At 37.3% G+C, this 24,612-nt stretch overlaps 1 protein-coding gene across 2 annotated transcripts in view; it reads right to left on the reverse strand.

The window, feature by feature from the left end:
* The window catches only part of SBF2 (SET binding factor 2), a 527,862-nt gene that overhangs the window by 169,171 nt on the left and 334,079 nt on the right, over positions 1-24,612 (reverse strand). The window lies entirely within an intron of this gene.

Raw genomic sequence — 24,612 nt, forward strand, 5'->3', positions numbered from 1 at the left:
GGCGTCAAGCTACCTGACTTCAAACTATACTACAAGGCTACAGTAACCAAAACAGCATGGTACTGGTACCAAAACAGAGATATAGACCAATGGAACAGAACAGAGTCCTCAGAAATAATACCACACATCTACAGCCATCTGATCTTTGACAAACCTGAGAGAAACAAGAAATGGGGAAAGGATTCCCTATTTAATAAATGGTGCTGGGAAAATTGGCTAGCCATAAGTAGAAAGCTGAAACTGGATCCTTTCCTTACTCCTTATACGAAGATTAATTCAAGATGGATTAGAGACTTAAATGTTAGACCTAATACCATAAAAACCCTAGAAGAAAATCTAGGTAGTACCATTCAGGACATAGGCATGGGCAAGGACTTCATGTCTAAAACACCAAAAGCAACGGCAGCAAAAGCCAAAATTGACAAATGGGATCTAATTAAACTAAAGAGCTTTTGCACAGCAAAAGAAACTACCATCAGAGTGAACAGGCAACCTACAGAATGGGAGAAAATTTTTGCTATCTACTCATCTGACAAAGGGCTAATATCCAGAATCTACAAAGAACTCAAGCAAATATACAAGAAAAAAACAAACAACCCCATCAAAAAGTGGGCAAAGGATATGAACAGACATTTCTCAAAAGAAGACATTCATACAGCCAACAGACACATGAAAAAATGCTCATCATCACTCGCTATCAGAGAAATGCAAATCAAAACCACAATGAGATACCATCTCACACCAGTTACAATGGCAATCATTAAGAAGTCAGGAAACAACAGGTGTTGGAGAGGATGTGGAGAAATAGGAACACTTTTACACTGTTGGTGGGATTGTAAACTAGTTCAACCATTATGGAAAACAGTATGGCAATTCCTCAAGGATCTAGAACTAGATGTACCATATGACCCAGCCATCCCACTACTGGGTATATACCCAAAGGATTATAAATTATTCTACTACAAAGACACATGCACACGTATGTTTATTGCGGCACTATTCACAATAGCAAAGACTTGGAATCAACCCAAATGTCCATCTGTGACACACTGGATTAAGAAAATGTGGCACATATACACCATGGAATACTATGCAGCCATAAAAAAGGATGAGTTTGCGTCCTTTGTAGGGACATGGATGCAGCTGGAAACCATCATTCTTAGCAAACTATCACAAGAAGAGAAAACCAAACACCGCATGTTCTCACTCATAGGTGGGAACTGAACAATGAGATCACTTGGACTCGGGAAGGGGAACATCACACACTGGGGCCTATCATGGGGAGGGGGGAGGAAGGAGGGATTGCATTGGGGAGTTATACATGATATAAATGATGAATTGATGGGTGCTGACGAGTTGATGGGTGCAGCACACCAACATGGCATAAGTATACATATGTAACAAACCTGCACGTTATGCACATGTACCCTAGAATTTAAGTATAATAATAATAAAAAAAAAAACTGAAACCACAACATTAAAAAAAAAAAAAAAGACACAATGTACCAGAATCTCTGGGACACATTTAAAGCAGTGTGTAGAGGGAAATTTATAGCACTAAATGCCCACAAGAGAAAGCAGGAAAGATCTAAAATCCACACCCTAACATCACAATTAAAAGAACTAGAGAAGCAAGAGCAAACAAATTCAAAAGCTAGCAGAAGGCAAGAAATAACTAAGATCAGAGCAGAACTGAAAGAGATAGAGACACAAAAAAACCTTTCAAAAAAATCAATGAATCAAGGGGCTGGTTTTTTGAAAAGATCAACAAAATGGATAAAATGACAAAAACCACATGATTATCTCAATAGATGCAGAAAAGGCCTTTGAAAAAATTCAATAGCCCTTCATGCCAAAAACTCTCAATAAACTAGGTATTGATGGAACATACCTCAAAATAATAAGAGCTATTTGTGACAAACCCACAGCCAATATCATACTGAATGGGCAAAAACTGGAAGCATTCCCTTTGAAAACTAGCACAAGACAAGGATGCCCTCTCTCACCATGCCTATTCAACTTAGTGTTGGAAGTTCTGGCCAGGGCAATCAGGCAAGAGAAAGAAATAAAGGGTATTCAATTAGGAAAAGAGGAAGTCAAATTGTCCCTGTTTGCAGATGACATGATTGTGTATTTAGAAAACCCCATCTTCTCAGCCCAAAATCTCCTTAAGCTGATAAGCAATATCAGCAAATTCTCAGGATACAAAATCAATGTGCAAAAATCACAAGCATTCCTATACACCAATAACAGACAAATGGAGAGCCAAATCATGAGTGAACTCCCATTCACAATTGCTACAAAGAAAATAAAATACCTAGGAATACAACTTACAAGGGATGTGAAGGACCTCTTCAAGGAGAACTACAAACCACTGCTTGATGACATAAAAGAGGACACAAACAAATGGAAAAGCATTCCATGTTCATGGATAGGAAGAATTAATATTGTGAAAATGGCCATACTGCCCAAGATAATTTATAGATTCAATGCCATCCCCATCAAGCTACCAATGACCTTCTTCACAGAATTGGAAAAAACTACTTTAAAGTTCATATGGAACCAAAAATAGAGCCTGCAATGTGAAGACAATTCTAAGCAAAAAGAAGAAAGCTGGAGGCATCATGGTACCTGACTTCAAATTATACTACCAGGCTACAGTAACCAAAACAGCATGGTACTGGTATCAAATCAGATATATAGACCAACGGAACAGAACAGAGGCCTCAGAAATAACACCACACATCTACAACCATCTGACCTTTGACAAACTTGAAAAAAACAAGAAATGGGGAAAGGATTTCCTATTTAATAAATGGTGCTGGGAAAACTGGCTAGCCATATGTAGAAAGTTGAAACTGGATCCCTTCCTTACACCTTATATAGAAATTAATTCAAGGTGGATTAAAGACTTAAATGTTAGACCTAAAACCATAAAAACCCTAGAAGAAAACCTAGGCAATACTATTCAGGACATAGGCATTGGTAAGGACTTTACGACTAAAACACCAAAAGCAATGGTAACAAAAGCCAAAATAGACAAATGATATCTAATTAAACGAAAGAGTTTCTGCATGGGAAAAGAAACTACTATCAGAGTGAACAGGCAGCCTACAGAATGGGAGAAAATTTTTGCAATCTACCCATCTAACAAAGGGCTGATATCTAGAATCTACCAAGAACTTAAACAAATTTACAAGAGAAAAAAAAAACAACCCTATCAACAAGTGGGCAAAGGATATGAACAGATACTTCTGAAAGAAGACATTTATGCAGCCAATAGACACATGAAAAAATGCTCATCATCACTGGTCATCAGAGAAATGCAAATCCAAACCACAATGGGATACCATCTCACACCAGTTAGAATGGCAATCATTAAAAAGTCAGGAAACAACAGATGCTGGAGAGGATGTGGAGAAATAGGAATGCTTTTACACTGTTGGTGGGAGTGTAAATGAGTTCAACCATTGTGGAAGACAGTGTGGCGATTCCTCAAGGATCTAGAACTAGAAACACCATTTGACCCAGCAATCCTATTATTGGGTATGACCCAAAGGATTCCAAATCATGCTACTACAAAGACACAGGCACACATATGTTTATTGCGGCACTATTCACAATAGCAAAGACTTGGAATCAACCTAAATGTCCATCAATGATAGACTGGATTAAGAAAATGTGGCACATATACCCCATGGAATACTATGCAGCCATAAAAAAGGATGAGTTCATGTCCTTTGCAGGGACATGGATGAGGCTGGAAACGATCTTCTCAGCAAACTATCACAAAAAACTATCACAGAAAACCAAACACCGCATGTTCTCACTCATAGGTGGGAACTGAACAATGAGAACACTTGGCCACAGGGCGGGGAACATCACACCATGGGGCCTGTCGGGGAGTGGGGGGTTGGGGGAGGGACAGCATTAGGAGAAATACCTAATGCAAATGACGAGTTGATAGGTGCAGCAAACCAACATGGAACATGAGAGCAAGAACTCCTTTACTCCCTTGAGGATTAACTCAGTTATAAAAGAGTAGCATTAATCCCTGTCAATGACCTAATAATCATCTCTTAAAGGTCCCACCTCACAACACCAACACATCAGGGGTCAAATTTCTAACACATGAATTCTGAGGAACACACTCAAAGTCTAGCAAGGGCCAACATGTGAATAGTGGAAATCCCAGAAGAGCAAAATGAGAAAAAGAAGGAAGATGAAATTGCCCGGAATTTAAGGACAAAAGCTTCCAGATTAAAAGGGCTTGTCACATATTCAGCACAATATATGCAAATACCCCAATGACATCAGTAGACATCACTATAACATTTCAGAAGACTGGGGTCAAAGGGAAGATCCTACAAGCTTCCACAGAGAAAAGACAAAGTTTTGTGGGAAGCGTAAAGGAATGCAATCATGGGTCTGTGTAAAAATTTATCAATTTCATCTATTAAATCAGGACATTAAGGAAGAGGAAAACATTATAATGAGTGCTGAAAAGCAACTGAAAAATATTTATCCACCAATACAAATAACAAGTAAAATGGGAACAGAAGAAAACTAGTTCAAGATAATAACAATTATTTACTGAAGCCAAATAAAAACTAATTATCCCAAATAACAAAACACTAACCATTTTGATTAGGATTAAGAGAGTGATAATTTTTATCAGATTTTTATTTAACTATGTCTTGGAGGTTCTGGCAAATATAATACAAGAAAATGATACAAATAAATTGTATAAAAATGGGCAAAAAAGACATAAAACTTTCTTCTGAACTGGTATTATTGCATGCCTAGAAAGTCCAAGACACTCTAATAGAAAACTGAAATTAATAAGAGAATTTGGTAAAATTGTTAGATAATAAGTAAGTATGTAAAAGCAATAGATTTGATTTAGTATAGCAAAAAAGCAACTGAAAATGGAAACTTAAAAAATGCTTCACTCACAACATCAGTATTGAATACATCAAATAAAGCAAAAAACTTGTAAGAAAACTTTAAAAGCTTACTGAAAGGCACCAACAAAAAGTGAAAACTGGATGTTATTAGATGGGAAGACTTACAAGTTTAAGAAAATATTAAATTTTCAAAATTAACATATAAATAGAAAGCAATTTCAAATGGTTTGCACTCTCAATTCCAGTGGATTTTTTTTCAGGGAACTGAACAGTATTGTCTTAATGTTTACATTAAATAATCAATGCCCAGGAATGGCTTAAAAAATACAAAAAAAATCAATGTAGGATATTTGCTTTTGGAACATAATGTTATTTTGGAATCAAATAAATATGGTATTTGTTTAGAAATAAATATCCATAGATTAGAATAACAATCCAGAAATAAATCCCAGTATGTATAAAAATCCAATATATGACAAATATTATAGTTCAATTCAGTAGGAAAATGTCAAATTATTTAATAAATTTTGCCAGAATAACTGGCCATTCTTTCAGAAGAAAATAAACTGGATATTTCTAATATAATATACAGTTATAAATTCCAGCTGCAATAAGAATCTTGCAAGAAATTCAGACAACATATATATCTTGATGAAGAAAATGTTCTAAACAGACTGAAAATATGGAGGCTATTTAAAAAAAGGCTAGCCAAAATGAGCAAGTATAATTAAAAGTTTTTCTATGGCAAAAGTTAAAATACAAAGTCAATAGATAAATAATGTATTTGGGAAAAAATTGTAAAGGGTAATATCTAAACTAAACAAAGTGCTCTTATAAAATGGCAAGAAAAAGTTAACCCAAAAGAAAAAAAGGCAAAAAGTATGCATAAGCAAGTCAAAGAAAAATAGAAAGGCCAAAGAAGCACGCTTTGCTTCATTTCATTTCATTTTACTTTACTTTTTGAGACAGAGTCTCACACTGTCGCCCAGGCTGGAATGCAGTGGCGTGATCTTGGCTCACTGCAACCTCTGCCTCCTAGGTTCAAGTGACCTTCCTGCCTCAGCCTCCCAAGTAGCTGGGATTACAGGTGCCGACCACCATGCCTGGCTAATTTTTTTATATTTTAAGTGGAGACAGGGTTTCACCTGTCTTGGCCAGGCTGGTCCTGAACTCCTGACCTTGGGATCCGCCCACCTCGGCCTCCCAAAGTGCTAGGATTACAGGCGTGAGCCACTGCACCTGGCCTAAACACGCATTTAAAATAATGCTCAAATTCAATTAATACTCCAGGGAATAAAAATTGAAGTAAAAATAATATAAGTTAGTTGACTGATTCCTGCATCCATTCAGTCAACAAATATTTACTGAAACTTTTCATGGGCTAGGCCCTATTTTAGGTGCTGGGGATCAGAAGCAAACCAAACAAGTTCTTTATATGTACTTTTACCATCTTTTTTGCCTATATAGCAAACAACATTTACAAGAGCAACTGAACTGATTGTTGGTAAGGATGTGAGAAAGGAGATACTCTGAAAAACTGATGGTAGTGATATGAAACCTAGCCTTCTGGACAGCAACCTGCCAATACTCATTAACTACAGGTACCAGTAAATAAAGACATATGTACAAGGATGTTTGTACATATGGGCAACAGAGCAAGACTCCATCTCAAAAAAAAAAAAAAAAGTGCATACTATGCTAAAAGATAGAGATGTTGGTGGTGCAGTCAGTCTAATACCAAAGTCTGAGCAGCTGTGCATACCCAAGAGGAGCACATATACCATTAGTAAGCAACTGTAGTTATTTTTAAATGAAATAAAAATATTACTATTTTTGAAAAAATTTAAGTGTATATTTTTTCCCAGATGGCTATTAAGTTGTAGGAATATAATACACATTACTTGGCCTGAAAGATTTACTAAATGAAGCTGTTAGGTATTCGGTTTGGCCCAGGGGGCACCAAGAAAATACTGCTGAGATACTAAGGACTCATCGTGAACTCAGAAAATTTGGGAACCTCTTAAACCTGCAGCCAAAGAAGTCAAAAATAACAGAACAAGTGAAAAACTTAGATGAATGGAAATAATAAAGATAGAAAAGAAATTAATTAGACAGAAAGCAAAGATACAAAGGCAAAGTGTTTATAGACTATAAAATGGACAAAACTAATTTTAACAAAGAAAAAAGTCACTAATCAATAGAAATGTTCTTAGGAAATAATTACCAAATGAACTCAAGAAAAGTTGAAAATCGGAATAGACTATAATTAGAAATTAAAAATATTCTCCCAAAGGCTGGATGTGGTGGCTCATACCTGTAATCCCAGCACTTTGGGAGGCCAAGGTGGGAGGGCTGCTTGAGAATTCAAAACCAGCCTGGACAACAAAGTGAGATCCTGTCTCTACAAAAAAATTAAAAAATATTTCAGCTGTGCATGGTGCCGTATGCCTGTGGTCCCAGCCACTGTGCCCAGCCCATACAATGTTATGAAAGACATTAAAGATCTAGATGTACAATACTATGTTTAGAGATACGAAGACTTGCAAAAATGTCAATTCTTCCTACATTAATCTATGGATTCAATGTAATTTTAATTCAAGTTCCAATAGAGGTTCTCATGCAAGTAAGTAAGGTTATTCTAAAATGATATGGAAACACAAGGGGAAAGAATATGCAAGATATTTCTTAGGAAGATACAGTATGGGGGCTTGCCCCGGCAGGTACTAAAATTTATTATAAAACTTTAATTAAGACTATGTAATGGGCAACATGGTGAAATCCTGTCTGTACTAAAAATACAAAAAATTAGCCAGGCGTTGTGGCGTGCACCTGTAGACCCAGCTACCAGGGAGGTTGATGTGGGAGGATCACCTGAGCCCAGGAGGCAGAGGCTGCAGTGAGCCATGATCACATCACTGCACTCCAGCCTGGGTGACAGAGTAAGAGAGTAAGACTCTGGAAAGAAAGAAAGACAAGAAAGACAGAAAGAAAGAAAGAAAAGAGAGAGAGAAAGAAAGAGAGAGAGAAAGAGAGAGAGAAAGAGAAAGAAAGAAAGAAAGAAAGAAAGAAAGAGAGAGAGAGAGAGAGAGAGAGAAAGAAAGAAAGAAAGAAAGAAAGAAAGAAAGAAAGAAAGAAAGAAAGAAAGAAAGAAAGAAAGAAAGAAAGAAAAGAGATTGTGATGCTCTTACATAAATAGGCAAATGAATGAACTGAATAGAAATCCTGAACTGAGTCACACATTTATAGAAATCTGATGTATAAAAAAGGGGTCACTGCAAATCAGTGGTGAAAACACATAGTATGAAATAAATTGTTCTGGGGCAACTGGTTATTCATTTGCAAAAAATTAACTGGATCTCTACCTTACACAATTCACAAAAACCAATTTCAGACAGATTAAGGACTTAAATAGGAAAGGTAAAATAACTAAACATTTTAAAAGAGTATGAGAATATTTTTATGGCCTCATGATAGTGAAGGATTTCTTACACAAGACACAAAAAGTGTCAAAACATTGAGGAAATGATTAATGAAGTTGATGACATTAAAATTACAAACATATTCGCCAAAAGACATCAGAAAGAGAAAAGAAAACCACAAACCAGGAAGAAATACCAGCTACATGTATAAGTATCAAAGGACTGGTATTCAGAACATACTAAAAACTCCCATAAATCAATGAGAAAATAAGAAACAATGCAAAAGAAAAAAGGGCGGCCGGGCGCGGTGGCTCAAGCCTGTAATCCCAGCACTTTGGGAGGCCGAGACGGGCGGATCACGAGGTCAGGAGATCGAGACCATCCTGGCTAACACGGTGAAACCCCGTCTCTACTAAAAAAAATACAAAAAACTAGCCGGGCGAGGTGGCGGGCGCCTGTAGTCCCAGCTACTCGGGAGGCTGAGGCAGGAGAATGGCGTAAACCCGGGAGGCGGAGCTTGCAGTGAGCTGAGATCCGGCCACCGCACTCCAGCCTGGGCCACAGAGCAAGACTCCGTCTCAAAAAAAAAAAAAAAAGAAAGAAAGAAAAAGAAAAAAGGTCAAAAGAAGCAAAGGCATTTCCTTATACAGAAAACATGCAAAGCCAATGAACATGAAAAATTGTTCCATTTATTAGTCATCAAGGAAATGCAAATGATAATCACAATGATATGTCCTTTTATAATCACTGGACTGGTAGAATTTAAGAATCCAGAATTTTTAATACTAAAAGTTGGCAAGGATGTGAGGCAATAGAAACTCTCATATATTGCTGTCAGAGTATAAATTTGTAATACCATTTTGGAAAATATTTGTTATAATCAAACACAGCTGAAGATGCACATACTCTTGACTCTGATTTCATTCCTATGTAGTTATCCAAGAGAAGCTCTTGCACAAGGGCATCAGGAGACATCTATTAGGAATGGTCATTACAACACCGTGTTTAGTTACAACACCGTTTTCATTGCCAGGGCAATGAAATAACCTTCAGTAGTAGAATGGACTTAAACATAAGTGCAAATAAATAAGCCATAACTACATGAATCAACATGTATGAATATTATAAGCAGTTGCTCAATGAATACTTATTTTATCAGTGAATAAACAGGATGATTCCAATCACAAGAAGGTCAAAATCAGGCAAAACTAAACTGAATTATAAGAGTACGTCCTTATTGGGTGAAACTGTGGGAAAAAGCAAAGAAATGATTAAACCAAATTCAGGACAGTGGTTCTAAAGGAGAGGAAAAATGAAAGCAGTTGCAGCGTAGCTTTGAGGACTTCAATGCTCATCTTCTATTTCTTAAACTGGGTGTTGGGTACACAGATATATTTTGTTATTATTCTTTAAACAAAACATATATTAATAAATACTATATATTTCATTTCATAGGTCATACAATGACTACTAGAAAACAATGCCAAATTGAGATGCAGAATGGGTAGTGATTAGCAAGGTTTACACACTAGTGTTTCACTAGCACATACTGGCATTACATGTATAACCCAAAATTCTGCTTCAGCAAAAACACAAATTGCTACATATTTATGGATATTCTCAAATAGCTAAACACTTAGAATATTAAATTTTCACAAAAGAGTGAAATACCTAGGAATACAGATAACCTGGGAGGTAAAAAAATCTTTGCAATGAGAATTATAAAATACTGCTCAAAGAAATCAGAGAGCTGACACAAATAAATGGAAAAAACAGTCCATGTTTAAGGATTCGAAGAATCAATATCATTAAAATGGCCATACTGCCCAAAGCAATTTATAGATTCAATGCTATTCCTATCAAACTACCAATGTTATTTTTCACACAATTAGAAAAAATCCTAAAATTCACGTGGGGCCAGGAGTGGGAGCTCATGCCTATAATCCCACCACTTTGGGAAGCTGATGCAGAAGGAATGCTTGAGGCCAGGAGTTTGAGACCAACTTAGGCAACAAAGTGAGACCCTGTCTCTACAAAAAAATAAAAAATCAGCCAAGTGTGGTGGCATATGCTTGTGGTTCCAGCTACATGGGAGGCTGAAGCAGGAGGATCACTTGAGCCCAGGAGGTTGAGGATGCAGTGGGCCATGCTTGCACCACTGCACTTCAGCCTGAGTGACAGTGCCAAGATACCATACCCAAAACAAAGCTATGGTAACCAAAACCAGGATGGTACTAGTACAAAAACAGACACATAGGCCAATGGGACAGGTTAGAGAAATAAATAAATAAATAAAGCCACACATCTACAACCATCTGATCTTCAATAAAGTCAACAATAACAAGCAATGAAGAAAGGACTTCCTATTCAATAAACGGTGCTAGGATAACTGGTTAGCCATTTGCAGAAGATTGAAACTGGACCCCTTCCTTTCACTGTATGCAAAAATAAACTCAAAATGGATTAGTGACTTAAATGTAAGACCTAAAACGATAAAAACTCTAGAAGAAAATCTAGGAAATATCATTCTGGACACAAGCCTTGGCAGAAGTTTCATGGTGAATTCTCCAAAAGCAATTGCAACAAAATAAAAAATAGACAAGTGGGATCTAAATAGTGAGCTTTGGCACAGCAAGAGAAACTATCTAAAGAGTAAACAGACAACCTAAAGAACGAGAAAGAAATATTTACAAACTATGCATCTGACAAAGATCTAATATCCAGAATCCAAAAGAGAGTTAAACAAACCAACAAGCAAACCCAAATAACCCCATTAAAAAATGGGCAAAGGACATGAACAGACACTCTTCAAAAGAAGACATATACATGGCCAACAAGTATATAAAAAATGTCCAACATCACTAATCATTAGAGAAATGCAAATCAAAACCACAATGAGATAACATCTCACATGAATCAGAATGGCTATTATTAAAGAGTAAAAAACAAACAAACAAAAACAGATGTTGGTGAGGTTGTGGAGAAAAGGGAATGCTTATACATTGCTGGTGGGAATGTAAATCAGCTCAGCCACAGTAGAAAGCAGTTTGGAGATTTCTCAAAGAACTTAAAACAGAACCACCATTCAACCCAGCAATTCCATTTCTGGGTATATACCCAAAGGAATATAAATCGCTGTACCAAAAAGACAAGTATACCTGTATGTTCATTGCAGCACTATTCACAATAGCAAAGACATGGAATCAACCTAGATGCCCATCAGTGGTTGACAACATGGATGGAGATGGAGGCCATTATCCATCCTAAGGAAATTAATGCAAGATCAGAAAGCCAAATACCACATGTTCTCACTTATAAGTGGTGGCTAAATGTTGAGTACACATGGACAGAAAGATGGGAACAACAGACACTGGGGCCTACTTGAGAAGAGAGGGTAAGAGCTGGAAAACTACCTATTAGGTCCTATCCTGATTACCTGGGTGACAAAATCACTTTTATACAGAATCTAGCAACACACAAGTTAACCACCTAAGAAGTCTGCACATGTACTCCCTAAACCTCAAATAAAAGTTGGGGAAAAAATGCCAAATCTACAACTGCTGACAGGCTATCATATTTCTTTTTTTTTTTGAGATGGAGTTTCACTTTTGTTGCCCGGGCTGAAGTGCAGTGGTGCGATTTTGGCTCATGGCAAACTCCGCCTCCTCGGTTCAAGCGATTCTCCTGCTTCAGCCTCCTGAGGAGCTGGGATTATAGGCATGAGACACCATGCCTGGCTAATTTTGTATTTTTAGTAGAGATGGAGTTTCTCCATGTTGGTAAGGCTGGTCTCGAACTCCCGACCTCAGGTGATCCACCCGCCTCGGCCTCCCAAAGCGCTGGGATTACAGGCATGAGCCACTGTGTCCAGCCTATATTTCTATTAAATGTCCCTTATATATGTATAACAAATACTTAATACAATTTGATATAACTAGGTAAGATACTATTTTAAATTCTACTTGCAAAAGCAATTATCCAGAATATTTGGAAATTACTGTGGGTCTTTTCTATACACTTAGACAGATATAACTGGGATAAGTATAATAAAGACTTGCACAAAATAAAGAGTGTTACTTAAGGAATTTCCTAACCTGTAACAGAAGTTGTTTTAGGAGAAATGAAACTTAAGGACTGGAATCTAGAATTAGTTATTTGATCTAATTAGATTCAAAAACATTAATAAGTGTTTTGCCAGCGGTTAATGAGAAACTGGTAGTCCATGGCATGCAATAGCAAAACAATTCATTAAATAAACGATCACCTATGGACAACTATAATCAAGTGCCTATAGAAAACCAAATAGTTACTGCCATAAAATATTTTAGTTCAAACAAGAACAATGGGGTTAGTCCATTGTTTTAAAGTGTGCTAGAGAATTTTAAGAAAGATCACAACGAACTCAGGCTTTAGATTCCTAACACAAGTTTCAGGTAAGGGAACAGAAAAATGTCTATAACAGCTCTAAAAGATAAATCAGTTAAGATACAGTAGCTGCAGTGTTGAGATGTCTAAATATAATATACAAAGTCTAATCTTTTAGCTGACTCAGCTAATGAGACACACTGAATTCACAACCTTACAGGTCTTTCAGGTTAAATTCGATACTGACGGGGAAGAAGAGTGTGGTGACTATGTACTGTCAATTTAACTAAGCTGGTACTACATTATCTCTAGTTCCTTTCTCTGTATGGTGCTGTTAGTGTCACTTCGTGATTGGAAGATGGAAGTGAAGCGGCATCTATGCTTATGCTCAGAGGTCAATGTAGGGTCAGGTACTCTTGCAGCTTGCTCATACTGTCACTAATCAAAAAGATGCTCAACACCACTCCCATTAGGGAGATGCAAATCAAAACCACAATGTGATACCCAGTTCACATACATTAGGATGGCCACTAATGAAAAAAAAAAAAAAAAAATCAAGCGTTGGTGAGGATGTGGAGAAACTGAAACCCTTGGGCTGGTGGGAATGTAAAATGATGCAGTCACTACGCAAAACAGTATGACAGTGGCCGGGCGCGGTGGCTCAAGCCTGTAATCCCAGCACTTTGGGAGGCCGAGATGGGCGGATCACGAGGTCAGGAGATCGAGACCATCCTGGCTAACACGGTGAAACCCCATCTCTACTAAAAATACAAAAAAACTAGCCGGGCAAGGTGGCGGGCGCCTGTAGTCCCAGCTACTGGGAGGCTGAGGCAGGAGAATGGCGTAAACCCGGGAGGCGGAGCTTGCAGTGAGCTGAGATCCGGCCACTGAACTCCAGCCCGGGCGACAGAGCAAGGCTCCGTCTCAAAAAAAAAAAAAAAAAAAAAAAAAACAACAGTATGACAGTTACTCAAAAAATTAAAAGGAGAATTACCATAAGATCCAGCAATTCTACTTTTGGCTATATACTCAGAATAACTGAAAGCAGGAGCTTGAAGAGATGTTTGCATACTCATGTTCATAGCAGCATTATTTACAATAAGCAAAAGGTGACAGCAACCCAAAGTGTCCACTGACAGATGAATGGGCAAACAAAACATGGTATATACATACAATGGAATATTATTTAGCCTTAAAAAGGAAGGCAATTCTGATACATGGTACAATATTATGCTAAATCAGTCAGTCACAAAAGAACAAACAATGTATGATTTCATTTATATTAAGTACTTAGGGTAGCCAAATTCATACAGACACAAAGTAGCATGGTGGTTGTCAGGATCTGGGGGCAGGGGGAAATAGGAGTTACCGTTTAACAGATAGGAAGTTTCGGTTTGGGAAGATAGAAAAAGTTCTGGAGATGTAAGGTGGTGACATTTGCACAACAATATAAATATACGTAACGCCACTAAGCTGTATACTTAAGGATGGTTAAAACAGTAAGTTTAATGTTATATACATTTAACCACAGTTTTTAAAAATCCAACTAGAGTTCATTGATTCTTTAAGCACTTCTGTACTTTTTGAAATAAAAAGATGTTCAAGCCCTGCTTATATTTTCCTTGCCCCACTCCTGCTGCTAGCCATTTCTTCAAGGAATCCTAGTTCCTTTTAGTAGACTCATATTTAGAAACCAAGATCTGGACACTAGATATGCTTATTGCTATAGGGTGTCTGTTGCCAGACTCTCTCAGAACAGAGCCAGGAAATACATATATGCATTCCTAACTCCTCCCCTCATATACACACAGATACACACTCACATTTTCCAGCCGTATTTATTTCAGTATTTATTAAAAGGTAAGCATCATTAGCTTAAATTCATCCAAAACCATATGATTCATTCTAGTTTTCTCCTTTTCCATATTTGAACTCACTTCTCTATGTGTGAAAAACTTGGCTACCATTACCCTCAGTAGATTTACGTATTTGCTTTGTCTTCTGAGTATAAACAATACCCTGACTTTACAAGGCCACTTATACTACCTCATTTAAACTCAATGTTTGTAAGTATAAGGCCCAGCTACCATTTGGCTGCCATTACTTCTCTCTCTCAGCCTGTTGAATGGTGCCTGGACAAGGAAAGAAGGGAGGAAAGGAGAAAGGAAAGGTGGGAGAAAAGAAGGAATGGGAGGGAGAAGAGGAAAGGTAGAAAGCACAATTTCTAAAAAAATTTACTTTTTAGTTGTTTTTTGCTGATGAAAATAAATGCTATTGATTTTTATAGGCTAATCTTATATTTGAAAACCTAACTAAATCATCTTATTAGCAAAAATAGTTTGTTCTATCTGATACATTTTCTAGGTAGAGGATCAGAAATCTGATTTTTATCTAAAAATAATGACAGCTACTGACACACTAATAATATCGTGAATAGTGTAATAGTAAGCATCTTTGTCTTGCTCTGATTTTAAAGGAATGCATATAAAGTTTCTTCGTTAACTACAAGCCTTGCTGTAGGTTTTACCAAACATGGAAGCTCTTTTCTAATAATAGCTTCTAAGAACTTTAAAATAAATAGGATTAAACTTTATTAAATGCCTTTTCTTAACTGACTGAGATAATCGTAATCCTTTTCCTTTAATCTATTAATGGGGTGCATTACACTGAAAGAATCCTAGGTTAAACTCCACTACATTATGCATTTTACTTTTTTAATGCACTACTAGATTAGATTAGCCAATATTTTTCTTAAGAGTTCTGCATTTAGGCCGGGCGCGGTGGCTCAAGCCTGTAATCCCAGCACTTTGGGAGGCCGAGACGGGTGGATCACGACGTCAGGAGATCGAGACCATCCTGGCTAACACGGTGAAACCCCGCCTCTACTAAAAATACAAAAAACTAGCCGGGCGAGGTGGCGGGCGCCTGTAGTCCCAGCTACTCGGGAGGCTGAGGCAGGAGAATGGCGTAAATCCAGGAGGCGGAGCTTGCAGTGAGCTGAGATCTGGCCACTGCACTCCAGTCCGGGCGACAGAGCGAGACTCCGCCTCAAAAAAAAAAAAAAAAAAAAAAAGAGTTATGCATTTACATTCATAAGAAAAAGGGGCTTTTTTGCCTTTCTTTATATTGTATCGATCTGATTTTGGAATCAGATTTACTCGAGATTCACGTTTTATTAAAAACATAACGCTGACTGACAAAAGACATAAACAGAATGAAATACATAACATACCATTTACATAAATTAAAATACATGTGTACTAAAAAACATACATTTTTCAAGGACACCTGCATAGAAAATAATACATTGAACACATTAAAATATCCACCATATATACATACTTCAAAACATCATGTTGCACATGATAAATATACAATTTTATCTGTCAATTAAACAAGCACATTTAAACACTTGAGGGAGATTGGGAGCATGCTGATAAAAATAAACAAATAAATAAATAAATAAAAGAAGGAAGGGACCAAAGATGATAATGTGTTATGAACTGGAGAACCAGGAATGCTTCTCGTAAGCAGGGATTAAAAAAAAAAAGTGTCCTGAGATCATGAAATTCAGAGGAGGAGACATGTTAGAGGGCACTTAGTCCAATCTCCCTGACAATGTAGAAATCCTTTACAGCTTTCCTGAGAAATGACTATAAGAGTGTTTGATGGCACACTCTATGAGATGGGGATTTCATTTCTATAAAGCTGCTCATTTCACTGTTGAAAAGTTTCAAATGTTAGCTCTCATCTACCCCTTCCCAAACTTTCCAAATCAGAACATCTGATGATGAGGCCCAGAAATGAACATGAAAAGTTTTAAAAATGACTACTCCAGATAACAGGACACTGATATTTCAACTCTAGGTATGTATCAAATTTACTTGTGGGGCATTAAAACAATACAGATGTGTAAGCTTTAGCTATGGTGATTGTAACTCGGCAGTATGAACATTTGCACTTTAAATATATCAATGACACTACTGTCCACTGGCACAATATTGACCAGCTGTATATAAACTTTAAGTTTTACTTTCAAGCTAGGTCATGAATTATCAACACATCCATCAACATTCTCTAACCTAGAGATTACTGTACACAAAGACATAAAGGTGAATAGAGCTTGGCTTGGGTTGATGATTAGATTATAGCCAAGAAAGGGGCAAAAGCTACTGGCCTGTGAAGGGATAGAAACTCAGTATAGGGACTAAAATTCTAACCAGCTGAGGTAAGCAGCTACTTGCAATGCATTCATTTATTAATTCATCAAATTTTTAGTGAGACTATTACTCCATGCCAGACAAAACGGGAATACAGATGTCAACAGGCAATATCATTATATGTGGTAAGTGCTACTGCAGGATCATGATGGATAGTATAGGGGAAGTACAAGAAGAAGTAGAGGCACAGAGTGGCTACCAATCCAGGCTTCATGGGCTGAGGAAAGCTTATAGGAAGAAATGACATCCAAGTTGAAATTAAAGGATGAAGAGGAGTTGGCCAAGGGAAAGGAAAGATTGAGGGAGCAGGGATGAGAAAGGAGAGGAGGAAGAAACAGTGTTCCAAACAAAGGTAATAGATGTGTAAGGCCTGGGGACTGGCAGCAGTGAATGATGAGACTATAGATATAGGCAGGGGCCAAGATAAGATCAGAATTTGCTCTGAAGGCAAAGGATTTTAAATTGTGAAGTGACGAGGTACAACTTGAAATATACGAGTATCACTTTGGTGAAATGGAGAACAGTTATAGAAGTGGGTCAGGATGGAGGTAGGGTGATCAGTTAAGAAGTTGGTGCAGTAGCAGAATAATTTAGGAGATGAATTTAGGCTTGAGATTTGGAAGGCAGAAGCAAGAGACGGTAATGCAGATGAGTAAGATTGTGTAGGGAGTATTTTAGACTGAGAGAAGATCTAAAGATGGATCTAAAGAGGCAAATGAAAATACCAGATTTTCATTTAGAATTCATCGCTTTAATTTACTAGTTGTGTGATTTCAAAAATGTACTTAATTTATTTAAGTCTATTTCCAGAGGGCAACCATGATTGTGGCTTACCCAGTTTCATGGACAAATAAAGCTGAGATTATCTGAGGCAGTACAGAGTGATACAGGCACCCAAGAGGAAGAGGATAGGACAATTATAAATGCTGACTGAATGGTTCTTCTACAAGGAAAAATGGAAAATCAAAGCAGACTGGGGGAACAATGGTGCGGAGCAGCAACTGACTTGGTTTGATGGTCCCTTCTGTTTAGGTCATTTCCTGAAAGGAGAAGTAAACCAAAGAATGACAAAAGAAAATAATGTCCACATGGATGAAACTTGTTGAGTGACAGCTTCATTATAGTATGGCCTGGGAGAGCTGCTCTACTGAAAAACATCAATCTCCACATCTTTAACAAAGTGTTTTTCTCTTTGGCTGGTCACATTTCTCAGAGAACAGGTTTACAATCTCTTGCCTTGAGGGGTAGGCTGCCAGAGTTCTGGAAGCTGAAGGCGGAAAGCCCACTGGCATTCTCAGTATTTGGCATTCACATAACCTCCTTGTTTACAGCAAGACAGAATTTCCCTCAACCAGACCTAGTATCTTCCGGGCCAATGACAGCCTCTCTCTCATAAAAATAAATGCACAAACAAACAAACAAACAAACAAACATCGAATCTTTTGCCATGGTAAAGGAGAGGCAGCTGGCTGTTTATACCGAATTAAGAAAGGATCTAGGAGGGGGAATACAACAGAATCTTAAGCAGCTTTCAACCAATCCTCTATTTTTATGTTTTGGCTCCACCTTGTCCTTCTGCTCCAAGAGATACATGATGCTACTAATTCCTGAGCCTTTTGGGGTTTTGTAAACTGGGCTGCTTCAAGGCTTTTCCCGCTGCTACTTAGGAAAAGGCTTTCTTGGGTCTGCTAAGTAAAGATCACTCATCTATCAGCTTTCTAGTTTCTAAGATGTTGCTGTTGTCTCCTCTCCTGTTTTGACTGTGGGTTTATATATTTTTTTAAAGTGGTTTACTTTTGTTATAATGGGGTTTTCGGTGGTAGCAGAGATTAACACATATATACCATCTGCTTACTTTAATCATAGGTTACTCCATCTACTGTTCTCATCTCTTCTCCAACCACATTTCTACACTATACTCACTAATATAGAAATATTCTTCAGTTTTCAAAAACACAGGCTCTTTCCTGCATATCAAAACCACAATATGATACCACCCTATTCCTGCAAGAATGGCCATAATCAAAAAATAAAAAAATAATAGATGTTGGTGTGGATGCGGTGAACAGGGAACACTTCTACACTGCTGGTGGGAATGTAAACTAGTATGGAAAACAGTGTGGAGATTCCTTAGAGAAGTAAAAGTAGAACTACCATTTGATCCAGCAATGTATCTACCCAGAGGAAAAGAAGTCATACCAAAAAGATTCTTGCACATGCATGTTTTTAGCAGCAGCACAATTTGGAATTGTAAAAATGCAGAGCCATCCCAAATGCCCATCAATCAATGAGTGGATAAAGAAACTGTGGCATATTGGGTTGGACGCGGTGGCTCATGCCTGTAATCCCAGCACTTTGGGAGGCCGAGGCAGGTGGATCACAAGGTCAGGAGTTCAAGACCAGCCTGGCCAAGATGGTGAAACCCCATTTGTACTAAAAATACAAAAATTAGCCGGATGTGGTGGCATGCGCCTGTAATCCCAGCTACTCAGGAGGCTGAGGCAGAGAACTGCTTAAACCTGGGAGGCAAAGGTTGCAGTGAGCCGAGATCACATCACTGCACTCCAGCCTGCGTGACAGAGCGAGATTCTGTCTCAAAAAAAAAAAAAGAAAAAAGAAAAAAGAAAAAAAAAGAAACCGTGGCTTATATATATGATGGAATACTACTCAGCCATAAAAAGGAATGAATTAATGGCATTCACAGCAACCTGAATGAGATTGGAGACTATTATTCTAATATTCTTTTTCCAGTGTTCCAGCTTGATGCAAAACTTTCAGGTTCAACCAGATGGCCAAGACTTATAGAGGCCACGGGTGTACTCACAAATATGATTGCCCCAACTGCTAACTGCTCAGGGCTTGGTTTTCTCTATTTGTCCTTTTCTTCAGAGTATAAGGAGGTATATATTAGAGATTTTCTTTTCTTCTTGGGAGACGCAATGTGACAAAATAATGGTTTATATTTGTTTCTGAGATCTATTTCTATGTTAGTGAGAGGATTCCTTATAGTATATGCAATTTAACATGATGCTGGAAATAGAAGACTTCACTGTGTTTTCAAATTATAATTTATTCTCAAAAGATCTTAGCTAGGATCTAGACATATAAAAAGCTTTAACTGTATATTTGACAAAGTAAGTTAAGGCCATGATATTTTTGGAGAGATTTTTAGTAATCTCATTTTCAAAAAATACTAAAATATGATCAGTTCTTTGAAATGAAATGATATGTAGGAATAGTCTATAACCTCTATGAAACAGTGCTGTAAAAAATTACACTGGCATTGAAATAACCTGATAAACAGCCTTTTGGCAGTACTCATGTTCCATTTAATTTTCCCTTGTGGACAGGAAAGACAGAAGAATAACTTCTAGGTCATGAAAAGCAAAAATTACCAAAGTTTTTGAATCGCTACCTAAAAATTAGTTCATTTAGTTAATGTTTCTTTCTTAAAACATCAACACAGATGTTTGGCCACTCTGCCTTGAAACTCTATGCTTTTGTAAAAATATGTTCAGAATGTCATGTCAAATCCCTGTTGATAAGCATGTTGTTGCATCAAGAATATAAATACTAACAAATTCCAAGTGGGCAACACATTAAACAAATAACACATTAAAGTAAGAACATCACATATAAGCCCATTCATAACTGGGAAGGGCCTCTATATAACGTTCAACAACAGCATGTGCTTAATGAAGCACAGGATCTCTTTTTATGTATATACGAAATAGTGAATTATAAAATATTAAGTGCCCCTCAATCCAAATGTATTTGGTTTTTTTCAAACAACTCCTGAGTAAATCAATTGTATTTGAAAGCTGCAAAAAAACTCCATGTCTTTTTTGTTTCTAGAAACATGATTATTCAAATGAAAAATATTTGTAGCCTAAGGGTATCTGCTATTCTGTAAGTGCCATAATCGTAAATGCTAAAATTAAGTTTAGAGAAAGTCTTAAAAGTTAGTTCTTCAGCTAATAAACAGCACAGAAAGTAACAATAGCAAAAAGCTCCAAAATAGTTTTTGTAATTTTAATTCCAATTATTGGGGAATCAGGAAATCACCTGACTTTAGGACTTCTAGAGACCTTAATCTGTTAATTCTATTGCTTTATTCTCTATAACAATGGTAACAAAGTAACTGTAATAAAGTAACAAAAGACGGGGCCTTTTCTTAGGGCAAGTTCTTCTCATAGGATGTTAAAATTTCCTTTCTAAAAAACTGAGGACTTTTTTCGAAACATAAAAGTAATATACACTTGTTATATATCTTATATAATGTAGTTATATGTGTATGTTTCAAGCAGAGAATGGTTTAAAATGGAAATCAAAACTCTTCTAATCCATATCTCAGAGATAATCATTGGTATCTCTCTTATCAGGATAATCTTAACAGGGTTTAGTGTAAATATCCTTCCAGATTTTTACTATCATATACATACATACATACATACATACATACATACATACATACATACATATAATTTTAGGTCAAAAATAGATTCATACCTACTTTATGTAACTTCCCTTTTGCCTACCTAGCAATATATAGTAGAAATTTTTCCATATCAGTACATATGTAGATCTACTTGTTTCTATTTAGTAGCTGAACAGTGTTCTAAAGAAGAGTTGCACCATATTTAATTACTAGCCAAGTGGTAGGCATTTAGGTTGTTTTTGATTTTTGTCATTATAAAGTATTATATCTACTGTCTCACACGTTAAAGAATATCCATACTCTAAAGAAATAGAGAATATCCATACTCTAAAGAAATCCAGTAAAAGTGACTCATTCCCTAACTTGTCAATTAACTTATACAATCTACAAACTGTTTGATGTGAGTTTGAGAAGATAAATATGTCCTGTAAAAAATCTAATAGCAGTCAGTACTTTAAGACATAAAATATGCATAAGCTACAAGGTTATCAAGAATGATACAATGAACACCCATGTACCTAAATAGAATTTTACCATTACACTGGAAGATCCCCATGTTCACTGCTCTTCCTCTGTGTCGAACAGAGGTAATTTTCTTAAATATTTTGTTTCTTATTACCTTAGCTTTTCTTTTCTTTTCTTTTTTTTTTTTTGAGTTGGAGTCTTGCTCTGTCACCCAGGCTGGAGTGCAGTGGCCGGATCTCAGCTCACTGCAAGCTCCGCCTCCTGGGTTCACGCCATTCTCCTGCCTCAGCCTCCCGAGTAGCTGGGACTACAGGCACCCGCCACCTCGCCTGGCTAGTTTTTTGTATTTTTTAGTAGAGACGGGGTTTCACTGTATTAGCCAGGATGGTCTCAATCTCTTGACCTCGTGATCCGCCCGTCTCGGCCTCCCAAAAGTGCTGGGATTACAGGCTTGAGCCACCGCGCCCGGCCTTACCTTAGCTTTTTAAAAATATTTTTGCCACGTATGTTTGTATCATTAAATATCCTTAGATAGTATATAACATGCATTTGAATTGTGTAAAGTGGAACCATATTATAGTTGAATTGTCCTTTTTTTTCTTTTTTCTTTTTATTTTTCTGTAACTCATGACAGTACTGAATTTTTTTTAATTTTTGTACAGAATTATCTCCTTTAAGATTCATCTACATTATCCCTTGTAACTGCAGTTCATTTATTTTCTCTGATAAAAAATATTCTAGTGTAAGAAGATATTATAAATTATCCATTCTAGTGCTGGTTGGCATATGAGTCATTTCAAGTTTTCTGCTATTTTGAACAATCTTGACACTATCATTTTTGTACATGTCTCTTGAGGTATGTGGGCAAGAGTTCCTCTAGGAATGAAATCACTAGGTGATAGAGTATGCTTCATATGCAGCTTTATAAGATAATGACAAATTATCTTATTTCTCATATCTTATTAAATTTGCTAAAGTAGCTATACCAACTTACACGCTCACTAGCAGAGTTTATATACTCTATTTGTTCTAAACATTTGTTTGATATTATCAGACTTTTTAATTCTTGCCAAATAGTGAGTGTAAAAGGCTCTCCTTATAGTTTTAATTTGCATTTCTTCAATTATTATCCAAGTGGGTTTCCTTATATCTTTTTTTTTTTTTTTTTTTTTTTGGAGATCTTATGTTAGGCTGATTTATAAGTGCTGCTCTGGGCAGTTACACAATTTGTTTACAGTAAGGAGTTGTCTGACTTTGAGCATACTGTACATGGCGATTAGAAGTCATCATGGCAAGAGAAAACCACAGCTGGTCCCCTGCAGCAAACACAAAAAACCAGAGAATGGTAGGGGAAATGTAGAGAAAAAGGTGGGGTTTGTTTCTTATTACAAAAGAAAAAAATAACTCCTCAGTAGTCTTAACAAAAGAATGGAATATTTCACACTGGGAGAAAAGACATTGGGATACAAAATTTCAAGTGTTTTGACTCTAGCCCTGTCCCCATATCCTTCAAGAGCAAAGGGAGAAGGAGACAGTTAAAGCAAACAAGCAATTCTGTAAAAATTACTTAGAAACCCTACAGATTTAGATTTTAAAATCTAAACTTCTATTTTGTTTTTTAAAAATTTAATATATCAAAAGGCCTGCTTTAGCGACATGTTATTCCCACCAGAAAATAACCCCAATATCCCCTCTATCAGTAACATGCTCAAGTTGACCAGCTAACTCTTACCTGTAAACCCATGTGGACAAGTATATGTCTTTTAAACTAAAGCCACAGGGATCAAGTGACTGCTAGTAACATGTCATCTGTTAACTGACCAGTATTCGTCTTCTCCAGAGGGTGGGCAGGGCACAGAAACCCTAAAGTGGTCATGAGGGACTAACCGCAAATCAACAACTTTTCAAGCACCACTTTCCTCATTCCTTACTCAAAAGGGGCTACTTGATTTCGATCTAGACTATTTGCCTCGAATTTGGTACACCGTGACCTGTATGTTGTTTTCCTTTAGCAAAACAAACATAAGACACAAAACTATATATATAAACTTCTTGTTTTTACATTTTTTTTTTTTTGAGACGGAGTCTTGCTCTGTCACCCAGGCTGCAGTGCAGTGGCACGATCTCAGCTCACTGCAACCTCCACCTCCCAGGTTCAAGCGATTCTCCTGCCTCAGCCTCCTGAGCAGCTCGGACTACAGACGCCTGCCACCATGCCTGGCTAATTTTTTGTATTTTTAATAGAGTCAGGGTTTCGCCATGTTGGCCAGGATAGTCTCAATCTCCTGACCTCGTGATCCACCTGCCTCGGCCTCCCAAAGTACTGGGATTACAGGTGTGAGCCACCGCACCCAACCCTTGTTTTTACATTTAAATATAAAAATACTACTCAGTTTTGTGTGATAAATAGAGGACCAAGCAAAAAGAACCTTTTTTTTTTTTTTGAGACGGAGTCTCGCTCTGTCGCCCAGGCTGGAGTGCAGTGGCCAGATCTCAGCTTACTGCAAGCTCCGCCTCCCAGGTTTAGGCCATTCTCCTGTCTCAGCCTCCCGAGTAGCTGGGAGTACAGGTGCCCGCCACCCTGCCCGGCTGGTTTTTTTTTTTTTTGTATTTTTTAGTAGAGACGGGGTTTCACCGTGTTCACCAGGATGGTCTCGATCTCCTGACCTCATGATCCGCCCGTCTTGGCCTCCCAAAGTGCTGGGATTACAGGCTTAAGCCACCGCGCCCGGACGCTTAATCCCTAATTTTAATATAAAGTTGGTTATATGGGAGGCCGAGACGGGCGGATCACGAGG

The sequence above is a fragment of the Rhinopithecus roxellana genome, chromosome 15, assembly GCF_007565055.1.
Source record: "Rhinopithecus roxellana isolate Shanxi Qingling chromosome 15, ASM756505v1, whole genome shotgun sequence".
Taxonomy (NCBI): domain Eukaryota; kingdom Metazoa; phylum Chordata; class Mammalia; order Primates; family Cercopithecidae; genus Rhinopithecus; species Rhinopithecus roxellana.